This window comes from Pantherophis guttatus, chromosome 1 (assembly GCF_059756535.1).
Source record: "Pantherophis guttatus breed Tessera chromosome 1, ASM5975653v1, whole genome shotgun sequence".
Classification (NCBI taxonomy): Eukaryota; Metazoa; Chordata; class Lepidosauria; order Squamata; family Colubridae; genus Pantherophis; species Pantherophis guttatus.
The window spans coordinates 177,284,119-177,301,794 of NC_142063.1; the positions used below are offsets into that span (position 1 = coordinate 177,284,119).

The 17,676-nt window shown below is 38.7% G+C and overlaps 1 protein-coding gene and 1 long non-coding RNA gene across 3 annotated transcripts in view; both read left to right on the forward strand.

Annotated features, from left to right (window-relative positions):
- VWC2L (von Willebrand factor C domain containing 2 like) overlaps nucleotides 1–17,676 on the forward strand; it is a 241,712-nt gene that overhangs the window by 100,617 nt on the left and 123,419 nt on the right. The gene's annotated exons all lie outside the window — the stretch shown is intronic.
- On the forward strand, nucleotides 9,975–10,532 carry LOC117675209 (uncharacterized). The gene is made up of 2 exons (XR_004594157.3): nucleotides 9,975–10,041; nucleotides 10,149–10,532. It is a non-coding gene; the product is annotated as an uncharacterized LOC117675209 (long non-coding RNA).

Here is a 17,676-nt window from a genome sequence, read left to right on the forward strand (position 1 = left end):
GCTGGACCAGTTGCAGTTTTTGGATTTTCTTCAAAGACAGTCCCAAATAATAATCTACTTTTGAATCATGAAGGTCATTGCTGAAGTGCCTCCCATTTCAAAACATGCTACAATGTCACAAGGGGTTGTGAATAATCCTGACAGCTTTAGGAGAAACAGCTCCATTATGCTGGAATTCAATTGTTTTGCCCCATATAGTCTATTTCTGCCTCCAGATATTTACCTGATCTCCTATCTGGTCCAAAATTAAAATGTATAATTATGTATCATTAGCATATTAATAGGTCAGAGCCCTATCATACTTTATACAGGAAAAGCTATCTGCCAGTGGCATTGACAGGAATTATCTATTCAGGGAGGAATGGAACTACTGCAAAATAGTGTCCCCACCCTCACAACTCTCACAGAATACCTTGGTTGATAATAAAAAATGCTAATGAGAGATTGAATAGGACCAAAATAATTGCATTCCCAGCATCAAGATCCCCTCTCATTGATCTTCTCAGTGAGTGACTGCTACAGTTTCAGTCATAGATGAAATCCAGCAGGCTCTGACAGGTTCTGGAGAACCAGTAGCAGAAATTTTGAGTAGTTTAGAGAACCGGCAAATACCACTTCTGGCTGGCCCCAGAGTGGGATGGGAATGGAGATTTTGCAGTATTGTTCCCCTGGAGTGGGGTGGGAAAGGAGATTTTGCAGTATCCTTCCCCTGCCATGCCCATCAAGCCACACCTACCAAGCCACACCACGCCCGCCAAGCCATGCCCACAGAACCGGTAGTTAAAATATTTGGATTTCACCACTGGTTTCAGCCCTTTTCCTGGAAACTAGATAAGCCACTCCTCCAAGATTTATTGCAGCTGCAGTCCCACCACCTTCTCCAAAACCATCCATCAGTTTCTTCCTGCAGGCTGGATTTGAGATGATTATAGAAGCACACATCCAGAAGCCTGTGGATAAGCAATTTGCTATTGAAAAACTAAGAAGGCATCACAAAACAATCCCAGCAACTTATGGATAGTAAATGCAAACTCTATTGATCAATGTTCAAATTTCTATGGCAATGTCCTTTCTGCACCCAATCTACTGTAGGTAAAAGGCAAAGACATAATATTTGGAGTAGGCAGTAAAGACATCATGTGTTATTACGTTGTTTCTTTGGACCATGTGAGAACTACTTCTCATGTCTTTCACAAAAGGAGAGTTGGATATCTGCTAGAAGAAATCAAGCATAGCCAAATAAGACATAGCTTTTTCAGGAGGAGGCATGCTACTCCTTCCTTCAAGGTAGAAAGCTATTCTACATATTCTTTTTTTAAAAAAAGTTTTTTATTTTTTAAAACAAACAAACATTTAATACATCAATCATTCCTTCCGTGTGACATCTTGGTGTTGTCTCCAATCGTTCTTCTTTTTGTTATTTCTGCTGTCTTCGTTCTCATCGAATCAAAACCAACAGGAATATTTTAAGAAACTACACAACAAAATAATAGAACAACGCCATGACAATATATACATAGTAGGTGACTATAATGCCATAGTACATAGTAAAAAAGATTACATTAGTAACAAGAAAAATAAAAAAGAAGGAAATATTACCTAAGGAATTCTTCAATATGATAACAGAATTAAAGTTAAGAGACACAAATATACCAAAAACCTGGACAGAAGCACTAATTACGCTCATACATAAGGAAGATTCAGACCAGTAATTAATACAGAACTACAGGCCAATTTCTCTGTTAAACACTGATTACAAAATATTTATGTCAATCATAGCTGAGAGGACAAAAACAATCTTAAAGAAAACATATACATTCAGACCAAAATGGTTTCCTACCAGGCCGACAAATTAAAAATAATACACGGACGATAATAAATATATTAGAGTTTTACGAAGCACACCCAAAAAAACAAGTTTCACTGGTTTTCCTTGATGCCCAAAAAGCCTTTGATAATTTGAATTGGAAATTTATGGTACAACAATTGAAAAGTATGGAATTCGGGACTAAATTTGAAAAAATGATTGAGAAAATATATACAAAACAAACTGCAAGAGTAATTATGAACCAGAATATGACCGATAAATTTGAGAAAACAAAAGGTATGAGACAAGGATGCCCACTTTCCCCACTTCTCTTTATACTGTCATTAGAACAGCTTTTAAAGAAAATTAGAGAGGACTGAGAGATAAAAGGATTGAAGATAAAAAATGAAGAGTATAAATTGCAAGCCTTTCCTGATGACTTGGTCTTCATTGTGGAGGAACCGTTAAAATCAGGCCCAAAATTGATTAAAAAAATAGAAGAATTTGGCGCAGTGGCTGGACTAAAAATTAATAAAAGTAAATCCAAATTATTAACTAAAAATTTCACAAAAAAACAAGAGGAAGAATTAGAAGGTAGTATAAAGATCCAAACAACTAAAAGAATAAAATATCTAGGGATTTGGCTCACTGCAAGAAGTTCCTCAATTAAACAAGATAATTACGACAAATTAATACAGCAAATTAAAAAAGATTTGGACAATTGGAAGAACTTACAAAATTCATTTATGGGAAGAGTCGCTGCAATTAAAATGAATATTTTATTTCATTTTATTCCTCTTCCAGGTTATACCATAAAATTAGACATTTTTTTTCCTGATTCATTAAATAAATTGATCTCAAAATTTCTATGGCAAGGGAAAAAACTCAGAATTAGATTAAAAATTCTGCAAGATACCAGAGAGAGAGGATGAGTAGCACTCCCGGAATGGGAGATATACTATCAAGCAGCATGCCTAATATGGTTGAAAGAATGGATGGAGCTGAGAAGTAAAAGAATATTAATAATCGAAGGGCATGATCTGCAGGTAGGATGGCATGCATTCCTGTGGGATGAGAAATATAAAACAGATGGATACTTCAGAAGGCACATACTTAGGAATGCACTGCTATCAATTTGGATTAAAATCAAAAAACAACATTATACGAAGATACCGATTTGGATCTCTCCTACTGAAACACTAAGACATCCAAATTTAATAGAATGGACCAAGATAATCAGATATAGCGATATTCTAAATGATTTGGGAAAATTAAAAGCAAAGCGAGAATTGGAACAGGATTTGAATAGGGAAATTGAATGGTGGACATATTCACAAATGTGGTCAAAATATAAAGAAGATACAAAGACGAATGAAGTACAATTGGAGCAAAATGAATTGGATAAAATTATACATGGGACAGAACAGAAATTAATTAGTAAAATATATAAATTCTTATTATGGTATAAAATGGAAGAGGAAATAGTAAAGATACCATGATCAAGTGGGCAAGGAACTTTAATCATACAGTAGAATAAGTGGGGAAAGATGTGGCAAACAAATATGAAACTAACACTGCCTATGGCATACAAGGAAAAACAGTTGAAGATGTTCCATAGATGGCATTTACCACTGGCCAGAATAGCCAAGATGTTTCCGAGCAAATCCCCAGTATGCTGGAAATGTAAAAACAATTATGGAACATATTATCTCTGGTGGACTTGTCCAGTGGCAAAGAAATTTTGGCCAAAGTCAAAAAGTGGCTAGAGAAAATAATGCAACAATCAATAAAGGGAGAACCAGAGACATTTTTACTAGGGATCTTCACAGAAAATTATACAAAGGAAATAAAATATTTAATACTACATATCTTAACAGCTGCCCGCATAGCTTATGCTCAAAATTGGAAAAAAGAAAATATATCAACAGAGGAGGAGTTGATAAAAAAAATCTTGGAATGCGCAGAGATGGATAAACTGACAAAAGAACTCAAAGAAAAAGAGGATACAAAATACTATAAAATTTGGTATAGATTGTATGAGTGGTTGGAGGAAAGGAAAAATGAAAAAGAAAAATAAGGGGGAGAGAAAGAAATATCAAAAATAATGGGAAAAATTGTTAAAATACAATTTAGTGATTGAAATGAAAAGAGAATTATATTGTAAATGAAATGATGGGGACAGATAGTAATTTGGAATAAGATAAAGTAAAATTCGTGGAAATAGTAAATAATAAGGAAGGATCACTATGAAAGAGCTGTAAAAAGAGTTTTGTATATAAGTGTTGTATGTCTTGTATTGTCTTACTATGTTATAATAAATAAACTTTAAAAAAATGCATGCCATCCCAATTGTAGATCATGACCTTCCAGTGTTAATAATCTTGTATTTCTTAATTCAACCCATTCTTTCATCCAAGTCAATGCTGCTGCCTGGTAATACAATTCCCAGTTCGGTAACCCAAATCCTCAACGTAGTCTCAAGGAAGAGGACATATAGTAGCCTACAACTATACAGACAAGGGCAAGAAAGCTAAGGCTCAGAACAGGATAGGGAAAGAAAGTTGCTAAGAACAAGAAAACCAACTTATTTCTATATGGTAAAATAAAGGACTAGACAGAGTCAGAATTTAGCTGTTCAAGGCTACCTGCTCCACCAAGACACTTTGAAGAGCAAAATGAAGTAATAAGAGTTGAAGCCTGTGATGGAAGCATATTCAGGAAACATCTCTAGGTCATCCTGAGTGTAAAGCTGAAATGAAAGCATTTTGGATTCTGTAGAAAATAACTGTTGGTATAACTGAAACTTCCATTTCTTTAAGAAATGATAAATGACTGGAGGAGAAATAGATAAATCGTGGGAGAAAAGGAAAACTTGGCTAACTGTAGACAATTTTTTTGTCATCTATATCTTGGAAGATTTTAGAACCAATTATAAACAGATTGAGCAATAAGCACTTAGAGAACAATGCAGAAGTTGGCTTGGATTTTTAAAAATGATTTGCTCGAACTAATCTCAATCTAACCTAAAGCTTTAATCAATTAGACCTTTTTATTTCAGCAAAGCATCTGTTACATGGAACAAAATTAGAAATTTTGATGTGAAGTATTTGGCATAATAATAAAGTGAATTCACAGCTGGTTCATAAAATTCATTTATTGATGTATTTGATTTTGGCCCCACACAACTCCAGAGCAAATCTGGGTCATTCACAATATAGACAGAATACAAATATAATAAATCATTACAAATAGCATGTTTATTAATGATTACATATTAAAGTTGAGTGAGGTATCAAGGTGAGGGCCACAGAGTTAGATCCTGAGCTCTTCTCCACTTTTGTTTACAATTTGAATTAAAAGTTGAATGGAATCTAAATATATGGTATTCTTTATTATTGACAATTTAAAAAGTGCTAAAATGGATATTAGTTACTTGTAACAACTCTGACATAAAACGTTGAGTCTTATTTAATGAAATATTTTTCTTAATATTTACCAAACTACACAGACAATGTTTTAAAGGAGCCGGTTAACTTCATTGTGTTGGGGGTATAAATAGGCAAAGAGAAAGCTGAATCTACTATTTTATTGGATTGTTATATGCTGCCCAGTATCATTTTCCATGAGATGGGTGGCCAGATAAATGTTATTAATAAAATAGATAAATAAAATATGTAATATGGGCTTTTCCCTCTATTGTGTAATGTAGGTTGAATATCCATGAATATATTAACATTATATGACAGTAATCATTGTAGTGTAAAAATGTGAATGGACTTTTGATTTGCATTCCAATAAATTGAAATGTGTGACTATGAAGAATAATGGATTTGAGTGTGTGGGGATGGCAAAACCTTTCACATTGGAAGGACACACAACCCACAATGTACAATACTGAATTACTATTTTTGTGTTCATGTTCTGTTTGATTTCTTCATGTGGAATGTCCAGGAACTCTGGAAGAGCCTTCCTTCTGGGCATTGTACAGTCATGGAAGCTACTTCCTGTAGTCACTGGAAAAACCACAGGAGGTGTATGCTCAGGTTTAGTGTAACAGGAAGTGAAGCAATATGAGATTCTCACTTTCCTCTTTAGAAGAAGGAGGCTGGGCAACACTGCTCTGCAAAGCACCTTTAAAAGGCAGCTTTGTTGGAAGCTTTGTGGAAGCTTTGCACAGTTCTAGTAAAAAAGCCATTTCTCTCTCCTCTCCTCTCCAGCTTTCTTTTAGAAATGGCTGCAGGGCATTTGCAGGTAGGTACTTTTACATTCTGGGTTTTCTAAAACAAAGAAAAGGACATTATATTTTAGGTGTTTTAGATAGTTTTAGATGGACATGTGAAGGAACAGTCAGTCCTTCTGGGGGAAACAAAGCATTTTAACTTCCTGATTAATCTTTGGTGGTTTTCGGTATAAGATTTTTCTATACAAATCTGTGGTTAATATTCACACACACACATATATACCTGCCTCCAGTAACTAATACCAGCTGCCAATATGTTAGTGGTACAGTATTATTTGGGAAGAAACCTGACAGACCAATATTTCTTTTTTTTTTTTGTAATTTTCATTGTATTTAATGGTATCTATTGGAAAGACTATTGTTCAACTAGCATTTCATTGTGAGGATGGTTCCTAACAAGAAGTACAGTATGTTTAATCCAGTGGTGGGTTTCTCCCGGTTCCGCCCGGTTCCGCCCGGTTCCGCCGAGCCAGTAGCGGTGACGACATGATGTCACCAAATGAGTTCTGCCCCCCTGCCCCCCACCCCCACGTTATTCTTACCTTTTATTTGGCCCCACCCCCAATCTATTGCTGCCTCCTGAGTCCCAACTGATGGCTAGAGGGAAAAAAACTGTTTAAACTCTTGCCGCGGGGCTTCAAAGGGCCGCCCTACAGCTGATCAGTGTTAAAAGAAAACAAATGAGTAGACCGGTGCATGCAAAAATAAATGGGTAGACCAGTGCCTGCAAAAATAAATGGGTAGATCGGTACAGCTCTGCAAGCAGTTAAAAGACTGGTAGACCCGTACCTCTGCTAAATCCTAAATAATTGTCACATGACTATCAAGCCATACCCACAAAATAAGCCATGCCCACAGAACCGGTAGTAAAACATTTTAGTACCCACCCCTAGTTTAATCCATGTTGATCTGGAGATGGGCTGTAAAATGGGGCCCTTCAAATTGCAGTATAGTGCAATGAACCTTCATAGTTGTTTTTAGTATATCTCCGTTCACAGATGTCCCAGCAGGGCCAGCCAGTTCCCATAACAAATGAACAGAAGTGATTGGTGAATGTAATAGACTGTGGGTGGTCTGTGGGGAAAAGGGGGAGTGAATTATGTGTGCTTTTGCACGGGAAGTCCAGAGTTGGTTTTGCTTCTTCTGTGTCAGTGTGGATTTATTCAGAAAAGTTTGTTTTCTTGGTAAAATAATGTCCCAGGAGTTTCTTTTTCTGGATTCGCCAATTGGACAGTTGACATTAAAGCAGTTCTGCAAGTAGAAACCTACCTGGACTCCACCAGAAGGTTGGCAGTTTCGAGATGTCGGCAACCCACAAATGAATGGAAAGGGGGCAGAAACCAAGGGAAGATTATCTAGATTATTATCTAGATTTAGATAAATGGCAAAAGCTTTGAGAAAGAAATTGTAAGTTGACAATGGCAACTATATATAAGGAAAAATTATATAAAATGTTTTATAGATGGCATTTACCACCAGCAAGATTAGCAAAGATGTTTAAAAGCATGCCCACCAAATGTTGGAAATGTAACCAGACACCAGGGACGTGTTATCATATGTGGTGGACATGTGTAAAAGCAAAGAAATATTGGATAAAAATTCATGTTAAAACAACACATAGATTATAAGACAGAAATATTTTTGCTAGGCATTATACCTGAAAAGTATAAAAAAGGGAACTTATATTTAATATTACATGTCCTGACAATAGCAAGAATTGTATTTGCACAGTACTGGAAAAATGAGGAAACCCCTACAGAGGTTGATGTAACTAAAAAAAATTTAGATTGCATAGAAATTGACAGATTGACATTAAAAACAAAAGATGCAGAATATTTTCAAACATGGGACTTGTTTTATAAATGGTTGGACAGTAGAGGTAGAAATCAGGAGTGGTAAAAGTATTATTGTATATAAATAAATTGATCCAGACAATATGCTGTTCACTAAGTACTTATGCATGTAATGTGAAAATATAGAAATAAACTTTTTTGAAAAAACGACAGCGAAGGGGAAGACGAGCCGATTATAAGTGACACCATGATGACCCAAGGAGGGTGCCCTCCTCATGAGTAATGGGGGCCCTCCTGGCCTTATTGAACTGGGTACTCAGTACCTAATTAACCTTCTGACAGTGGAGAAACTAGGATTGAGGCTGAGGAAATTAAGGCAGCCCATGGGGTTCTCCCAGTTAGATGGCTCACTTATGGGAGGGGCACCAGGAATTTACCTAATGAAGCCAGTGAGCCTCAGGGTTGGGACCCATGTAGAGACTATTCGCTTTATTGTGGCTCCTGGAATAATTGAGACCATGGTCCTAGGACTAGCCTGGTTGAAAAAATGGAACCCATCAGTAAATTGGGAGAGCAACAAGTGGTGAATGAGGAAAAAAGTGGCTAAGCAGCAGGAGCCAGCGAAAATGCCGAATGCCAGGCACGAGCCGGCAGTTAGGAAAGTGAAAGTGGAGTCAGCGAATACACTGAAAGGAAGTGAGGAGTTAAAGCTGCTCATTTCCTTTGAATACTGCGACCTAGCAGAGGTGTTCAGCAAATGGGAATCGGACATGGTCCTGCCCCATCGCCCCCATCGCCCCAATAGACTGTGCTATTGAAATCTTGCCAGGGGCTAAATTACCCAAGCCGAAGATGTATTCCATGACGCTGAGGGAGATGGAGGAATTTCGGAGGCACATAGACAAGAACTTAGGAGATTTATCCAGCCAGTGAAGTCAAGGATGGCTGCCCCGCTACTTTTTAAAGAGAAGATGGGTCTCTGAGATTATGCGTAGATTACTGAGGATTGAATTGCATCTGCATGGAGAATATGTATCTCCGCCCCCTCATGAGGGACTTGCTGGGCTATGTAGCCAAGGGGAAGATCTTTACTAAGCTGGACTGAGTGAGGATGAAAGAGGAGAATGAGTGGAAAACTGCATTCAACTGCCCTCTGGTTTGGTACCAATTTTCAGTGATGCCATTTGGCCTGCAAGGGGCACCACAGTGTTCATTAAATTAATAGATGAGGTCCTGCATGAACAGCTGTTCAAAGGAGTGCTGGTGCTACATGACATCTTAATTTATACCAAGACCATGGAAGACCACATAAGGCTAGTGAGAACAGTACTTGAGAAGTTGTGCAAAGCCCAGCTATACACGAAGCTATCCAAATGTGAGTTCCAAAAGACCAGCCTAGACTACCTGAGGTACCGCATCTCCAAAGATAGGGTGAAGATGGACCCAGGCAAGTTGAGAGCAATCCTGGAATGGGAGGCCCCTTGAACAGGAGGCAGTTACAGATCTTCCTGGGATTTGCAAACTTTTACTGGCAGTTCATCCCCACGTTTGCCCAGATAACCCTGCCCATCACCAACTTGCTCAAGATGGGAGGGAGAGTGAAGCCCAAACTGAGTCAGCCACTAAATTGGTCCCTTGAAAGTCAAATGGCCTTCAAAAAGCTGAAGCAGCTCTTTGCTGCTGATTCAGTCTTGAAGCACCCAAACGCAGATGAGTCTTTCTGATCCAAGCAGATGTCAGCGATGTGGCAATAGGGGTGGTTTTACTTCAGAGGAACTAAAAGGGAAAGTTGCAATCATGTTCCTACATATCTTGCAAGTCTGATACTGAGAGGAGGTGGGCCATCTGGGAGAAGGAGGCTTACGTGGGCTCTTCTCACCTGGAGGCAGTTCTTAGTGGGCAGTAAGATTCCATTCGAAGTTGGGCGGACCACAAGAACCTGGAGGCATTAAAGGCACCAAGGAAGCTATCCCCTAAGTATGGGCTCAGTATTTTAACCATTCAAACCTGGGATCTGGTTTGAGGCCAGTCAAAGAACCATCTCCTGCTCCCATCCTAGTTAAGGGAGAGGAGCACTATGACATCAAAAGGATTCTAGATTCCAGATATCACAAGGGAAAATTACAGTACCTAGTACTGTGGAAAGGGTACCCATTAGCAGAAGCTGAGTGGGCAGCTGCTCCAGATGTTAGGGCAGTGAGGTTAGTTAAGAGGTTTCACACTAGATACCCTCAATGGCCCCAATAAGAAATGCAGCAGTAGTGGGGTTGTAAATAATAATGTGTATGTATGTTTATTGTTGTTTCAGGTCTACCCTTCTTCCAGGGGGGTCAGCATGTCAAGACTGATTAGAACTTTCACCTATATTCCGCTTCGCATGCAGCTTGACAAAGAATAGGATGGTTGTGGATTGGAATGCAAGGGTGGGGGAGAATAGCATCCAAGCATTGTTGGTTCCTGTGAGACATTGCTGTCCCCTCAAGGACACCCTGAGCAGATGTCCCAGCGGGGCTGGCCAGTTCCAATAATAAAATAAAAGAAGTGATTGGTAGACATAATAGACTGTGGGTGGCCCGTGGGGAAAAGGGGGAATGAACTATGCATGCTTTTGCATGGGAAGCCCAAAGCTGGTTTTGTTTCTTCTGTGCCAATGTGAATTTATTCAGTAAAGTTTGTACTCTTGGTAAAATAATGTCCCAGGAGTTTCTTTTTCTGGATTTGCCAATTGGACAGTTGACAGGCACTTTGTAATTTCCCTTCATATAAGGAGAGGACTTGAGATCACCCATAAGTGCCCCAGACAGTTTTACAGTTCTCCTTTGAAAGGAGACTGTAAAACAGTGGTCTTGGGTGATTTTAGAACTCTGGGAGATAAGAGAATAGTCATCTTGCTCAACCATATTCAGCACTTTCAAAGGAACATGGATTTTATACTTTTTCTAATCTCTTTTGGAAATTGCTTGTTAACTGCTTTTCAGCTATTAAGAGACTTTGGATTGACAAGTCTGAAAACACTGGATGAGTTTCCTTCAGTCCTTAAAAGAAACAAGTTTAAATACAAGTTTAAGGATTTTAAAACATTGAGGTGGGTGTGCTTTTGCCTCTTTTAGAGAAAATATGATAGGATGGGACTTTGAAAGTTTGACATTAGAGGGAACTAGAAGGAACTAAATATTACAATTAAAATAGAACATTTAAATTTGACTTACAGTATACATAAGGGAGCAAAATATTTTAGCATTGGACATGTTGAAGAATATTTTTGAATAATGGAGCCAGAAATTAATTTCAAGAGTCTGCCTGTTTAAAGATGTTATGAAAGAGAAACAAGTTATCAAACAAGACTGAGACTGATCTGAAAGTGGATTTAAAAATGAAAGTTTTTCCATATCATTTAAAAGTGATATGGAAAAACATGCTACACTGGACATAGAAAAGAAACTGGCTGATGTCTTAATCATTAAATGGAGTATACAAACACAAACCAAGAGAGTGATCTGAATAATTTTCTTATACTGAATTTACAAATTAGGCCTTGAAGAATTTTGTGAGAAGGAACAAAGAAAACATGAAAAGAAAAAATGTTTTAGGACTTAAGATCAGGATTATTAAAAATAAAAGGAAGGAACATAAAATTGGTGGTATTTGGTAAGATTAAAAAGATGTGTTATTTTTGGACTTTTGCTGATCAGGGTGGCAATGACAAGGTTTTAAGGATTTATTTATAGCTAAGAGATGAGATAGGAGAAGAAGAAATCATTTCTTGTATTTTAAGAGGTGATAAGTTATAAAATTATTTATACAGGCAGTCCTTGACTTACGATCAAAATTGAGCCTAAAATTTTTGTTGCTAAGTGAGATATTTCTTAAATGAGTTTTGCCCATTTACAACCTTTCTTGCCAGAGTTGTTGAGTGAATCAATGTAAATGTTAAGTTGGTCACTCAGTTGTTAAGTGAATCTGGCTTCCCCATTGACTTTGCTTGTCAGAAGGTCACAAAAGGTGATCACATGACCCTGGGGTACTGCAACTGTCATAGATATAAGTCAGTTGCCAATTGTCTGAATTTTGATCACTTGACCATGGGATGTTGCAGTGGTCATAAATGTGAAAAATGGCCATAGGTTATTCTTTTCAGTCCCGTTGTAACTTCAAACTAGATGAATGAACTGTTGTAAGTCAGGACTATCTGTATTTGTTGTGATACAGAGGAAAGTCATTTGTTTTTTTTTTCTTTAGTCTGATTTTTTCTTTTTAATTTTTTCTGTTTTCTGTTTCTTTTTTAAACCTGTGTTTTCTTTTTATTGTTTTTTAAAAATTTGTATTAGTTTTTTAAATAAAATTACTATTAAAATGGCAAACTAGACATAGGTTATTGATAATTTAAGGTTTTTGGTGAGATGGGTGGCATACAAGTTTGATAAATACATAAATAACTCTACAGGAGAGTTGAACAAAAACAATTCACCCCATTGTCTAGCAAAGGAAGCCACAACAAAGCAAAAAAAAAAAAATACAGCTGTTTTTGTTTTGATTTGATTTGATTTTCAGCAGAATGGGATAAAATCTTCAGGTAAGCCACAAATTGGCTAGAATATAGTACATGGAATTTTAAGCTATCATTGTTAATTTTCAGAAGAGAAATTGAAGGATTATTGTGCAAAAAGATGATGATAATGATGAGGTAATTATTATGGAATTGAAAGAGAAGCGCATAAGTTGCTGCTCTTTGCTACTTAATCAGATGAAAGTTGCACTGTGAAAGTGGTAGATACTGTCCCATTAAGCATTGGGATTCTGGGCAAAAAACAAGTAGTGTTGAAGGAAGTAGACTTGGAGTGAAGTGAAAGATGGCCAGAAGCAGACATGCAGGTTAGTTCTATGGGTGCTTGGTTTCTGCCTATAGGAAACCAATGTATTGCCTGTTTGAAATGAGAATCTGCTTGTCCTGAAAGCAAAGTATCCAACCTGTGAAGGAGTATCCAACCTGTGATGCCACTTGGTATATTGCCACTAAAGGCCCTCGTGCCTCATTTGAAGCACCTTCTCCAATTTTGATTGGTTCCTTACCCTCCTCCTTTCCTGTATAATCATAGACTGGCCACAGGGTTTCATACTCTGGCAAACCTCAGGACTTCTGTAATGCAATGTAATTTCTGTGAATTTAATTTCTGTGAATTTATTCTGTGAATAAAGCTGTTTTTGAAAATCGTTTGGATACTTTAGTTAGTACAATATTTGGTTGCTAGAATTCTGGTTTATTTTTTACCAATCTGGCATGTTGTATTGGGGCTGCAACCTCCAAATGTATCAATTGATATACTGCATAAATATTCAGTTTTATGGCACCGTTCCTAAAAGTTATTTAAATAATCTATTGATTTCAATTTATTGTATCTATTGTCCAGAATATGTTGCCTGTATTGTCACTACATAATGACATAAAGGATTTTAATTGCTCCAGTTTTAAAACTTTCTTCACTGAAAAAAAAAAGATGAAATAGTTTTAAATAGGGATGTTCACATTGATAGGATAATGCACCCTGGCACTCAAATACTTAAGTAATAGATTAATTACAAAATAGATGGAAAAAGGAAATTTCTCAGAGACTTCAAGCGGAAGGTCAGGATTTCCACCACATCTCCTGCTTGACCCAAGATGGACATGTATAACTGCTATGAACAGCATATTGATGATCTCTCACTCCAAGGTGATTTATGAGCTCTCCTATCAGCTTCCTGTAGATGTTAAAAAACAGAGGGCTAAATTCTAGGGCCCCCACATGGAGTGCCTAAAGACTGAACTAAGGATTAAAAGACTTTTTCTCTACCATCACTCATTGAAATCCTGCTCAGAAAGGAATAGAACCACTGCAAAATAGTGTCCCCAAAATAGTTCAGCTATGATATCACTAAGTAAGTAATCTAAGAGAACCAAGGCAAAAACCCAATTTTCATTATCTTCTGCTATAGGTCATCTATAAGAACAATCAATTATCTAAGGATCTGAATATTATGTCATCAGACAAGTCACTGGATTTCAGATGTATTTCAAATGTTTTTCACATCAGATTAACAGAGTTGGAAGTGACCTTGTAGGTCATCTAGTCCAACCCATCCACCCACCCCGCCCAAGCAGCAGACCCAACACCATTTCTGACAAATGGCAGTCCAGTCTCTTCTTGAAATCCTCCAATGATGAAGCTCCCACAACTTCTGAAGGCAAGCTGTTCCATTGGTTGGTTGTTCTCACTGTCAGAAAATTTCTCCTTATTTCTAGGTTGAATCTCTCCTTGATCAGTTTCCATCCATTATTCCTTGTCTGGCCTTCAGGTGCCTTGGAAAATAGCCTGACCCCCTCCTCTCTGTGGCAGCCCCTCAAATATTGGAACATCAAATAAGATTTGAAAACATATTTAAACCAGACTCATAGCTGGATATAGTGGTAAGCATATGCTGAAAATGGTGATAGTTATTTTGCTGTAAAGTTAAGTGGTCAGTAGATTTAGGATTTTTAATTGTATAAGTACAATTTTTATTGTGATTGTAATTACAGGGAAGAGTGTGGGGGGGGTGGAGTACCTCTAGGAGGATTCGCAAAGACGGCTTGGCTTGCAACTCAGTCAGCTCCAACAAAAGGGAGCAAGAGGAGCAAAGGCAGCATGGCTTCTGGCATTGCAGCGGTGGTGTGGGAGGGTGCGGCAGGCGAACGAAGGTGGTGCATGGCTTTTGGCATTGCAGAGGGGCGTGGGAGGCATGACAGGTGAATGGAGGTAGCACGTGGCTTCTGGCATTGTGGGGGGCATGGGCACAGCAGGCAAATGGAGATGGCATACAATGGGGGGCAGCCGAACTGTCTGTTAGGCATCATGCCAGAGTGGCAATGGTGGGCTCCTCCCAATTCATTACTTTAGTTGTAATTTCAGGTACAATGAGTGAAAGAAAGATTCCTCCCGTTTTACAAAAGCATTTAGGTACCAACAAGTATTCCAAATGACTACCATAAATCACCTTTTTGCAAAATGTTCCTTGTTAATCGTTAGCCTGGCAGATGATAAAAAGCAGAGAGCAAATCACCCTTCGTCTGCAGTGGCCCCCCACGCCTCCCCACGTCAGAAGCCACATGCCACTGCTGTTCGCCTGCTGTGCCCCCCACATCCCCACACAATGCCAGAAGGTGCACACCACCTTCGTTAGCCTGCCATGCTACCACTGCCCCTCCCCTCCAGTCCTGGTGACAGATCTGCAAGACCCCAAGCAGTGGGATGCTTTTGCACTTTTTAAAAACAACTTGCACCACATACTACCCTCCCCCCACAACCCCTCTGATTGTCCATCATCAATCTCACGCTGCCCCGCAGCATCATTGCTTCTGCCTGCTACCCAATTGGCTGGGGACTATTTGTCCCATGCAGTCAAAGGCCTGGGTCAAACAGTGTCTGGGCAAATGGGCAGGAATGAAGGTCAAGGGGCGGAGGGCCAGGGGCCCATTGGCCATGGAGAATGACCAGAGGAGGGCCATTGGAGGAGAAAAGCTGGCTGTAAATGGGCTAAGGCGGGTGGCTGGGGGCGAAGGAGGCATGGCCAAGAGTCTGTGCCCAAACATCTCATTCCGGTTCCTCTGGGGTGTGGCAGTGACTTCAATTTTGAAGACTAACTGCAGCATCAGTATAATGATATGATTTTAACTATTAAAATAATAATTTTTTAAAAAGATTTCAGATAATGTTCAAGTTCCATTTAGCCTCTTATTTCAAACGGATGAGCTGTTTTTTCAGCACTCGTCACTGAATCACTTGCCTTTTTAATTTTTACTCTGACTTTCTTGCTTACTTTCTAATATAAATTTATCCCAGAGTAGAGAGGATGGTGGCTCAATGGCTTAATGATGCTGGAGATGGTCTCTGCTCCAATGGTTTGAGTGCTAGCATTGCTTGTTAGGGTCATCTCCTGTCACTCGCCTCACCTTCTGTCCACCCAACAGTTCAAAAGCATGTTCTACATAAATAGATACATAGGTACAACTTGGGTGGGGAGGCTAGTTGGTGCTCTTTGCAGGCAGTCAGATTACTACCAACTCTGAATCTTCCCAGTTGTGGAATCCGTTTATGAGATGGCTCAGGAAGGGAGGGGGCCTAGGATGAGGCTGCAGGAAGAGCTGTTTATCTTTCTTTTAGAGCAAAGCCAGCTCGCCCTCCTAGTATCTTGGGAAGTGCATGAGTATGTCCTACAAAAGAGCTGTAAATTGGCGGCCAAACTACTATTCTGAGATAGCATTGTGGTCTCCTGGCTAATATAACAAAGCCATACCCTAAGTGACAGTAACAATAACAACAACAGCAACAACGATGATGATGATGATATTGCAATACAAGGTGATGCATGAATTGAACAGAAACAGCTAAAAAAAACCCCAAAATATGATTTGCAAATTGAAGTTGAGCAACTATGGGGGAAGAAAACAATGGTTGTACCAATTGTAATAGGAGCCCTTGGAACAATACCCAAAGGGTTTCCTAGATAGATGGAAATTTTGAATTTATCAGGCCTGAATATTCTAACTTTGCAAAAAAACCCACCATACTCGGAACTGCTTATATAGACGTTACCTTGACAGCTCTTAGGTCCTTGGTTAGGACTTGAACTGTTAAGTTTTTACCGGTCCCAGACTGTGAATTGAATTGAAGTTTAAATCAATAATAATAATAATAATAATAATAATAATAATAATAATAATAATAATAATAATAATAATAATAATAATAGAAGATACTTGGTCGATATCTAGCAACAGAGTGAAAAAAGTCAAGAACTGGATATCGCCGGGCAATGATCAACTGCATGGCTTTTGGCTCAAATATCTGACCAGCCTGCATGGAAAAATGGCCAAACAATTAAATGAGATGCTGCAAACAGGAAACATCAGTGAATGGTTAACAGCTGGGAAAACCTACTTGATACAGAAGGATCCAGCAAAAGGGGCAACACCTGCAAATTACAGGCCAATAACGTGTCTGCCAACCATGTTCAAGCTGATGACTGGCATCATAGCTGACAGGATCCAGGACTACCTAGAAGCAAATAACATCTTGCTAGTAGAGCAGAAAGGAAACAAGCAAGGGAGCAGAGGCACGAAAGATCAGCTCCTGATCAACAAAATGATTCTAGAGAACTGCAAAAGCCAAAAAACAAATCTGCATACAACTTGGATTGACTACAAGAAAGCATTCGCCTCACTACCGCACAGCTGGATCATCAAGTGCCTGGATGTTATTGCAATATGCAAGTGCACTGGTACTTTCATTGCAAATGCGATGAAGCACTGGAAAATGGAACTGTTTATTGGAAGTGAAAACTACCAACTGGTCAACATCAAAAGAGGGATTTTCCAGGGTGATTCTTTCTCATTTCTGCTGTTCATCATCGCCATGACCCCTCTGTCAACAATTTTACAGAAAACTAACCTGGGTTATCAAACTGCTAAAAATTCACAGAAAATCTCTCACCTGCTGTACATAGATGACCTGAAGTTATACGGAAAATCAGAAATTGAAATCCAGTTACTGACCAATACAGTTCGAATTTTCAGCACTGACATCAGCATGGAGTTCGGCCTGGACAAATGCACCACAGTGGCACTGAAGAAAGGGAAGATTGTAGAAAGTGATGGAATTGAAATGCCCAATGGACAAACCATCAAGTGCCACCAACCCGAAGCCTACAAATACCTGGGCATACTGCAGCTGGACAATATCAAGCACGGGCAAGTGAAAAATGTGCTCAGCAAAGAATACACACAAAGGATCAGGAAACTTCTAAAAAGCAAACTGAATGGC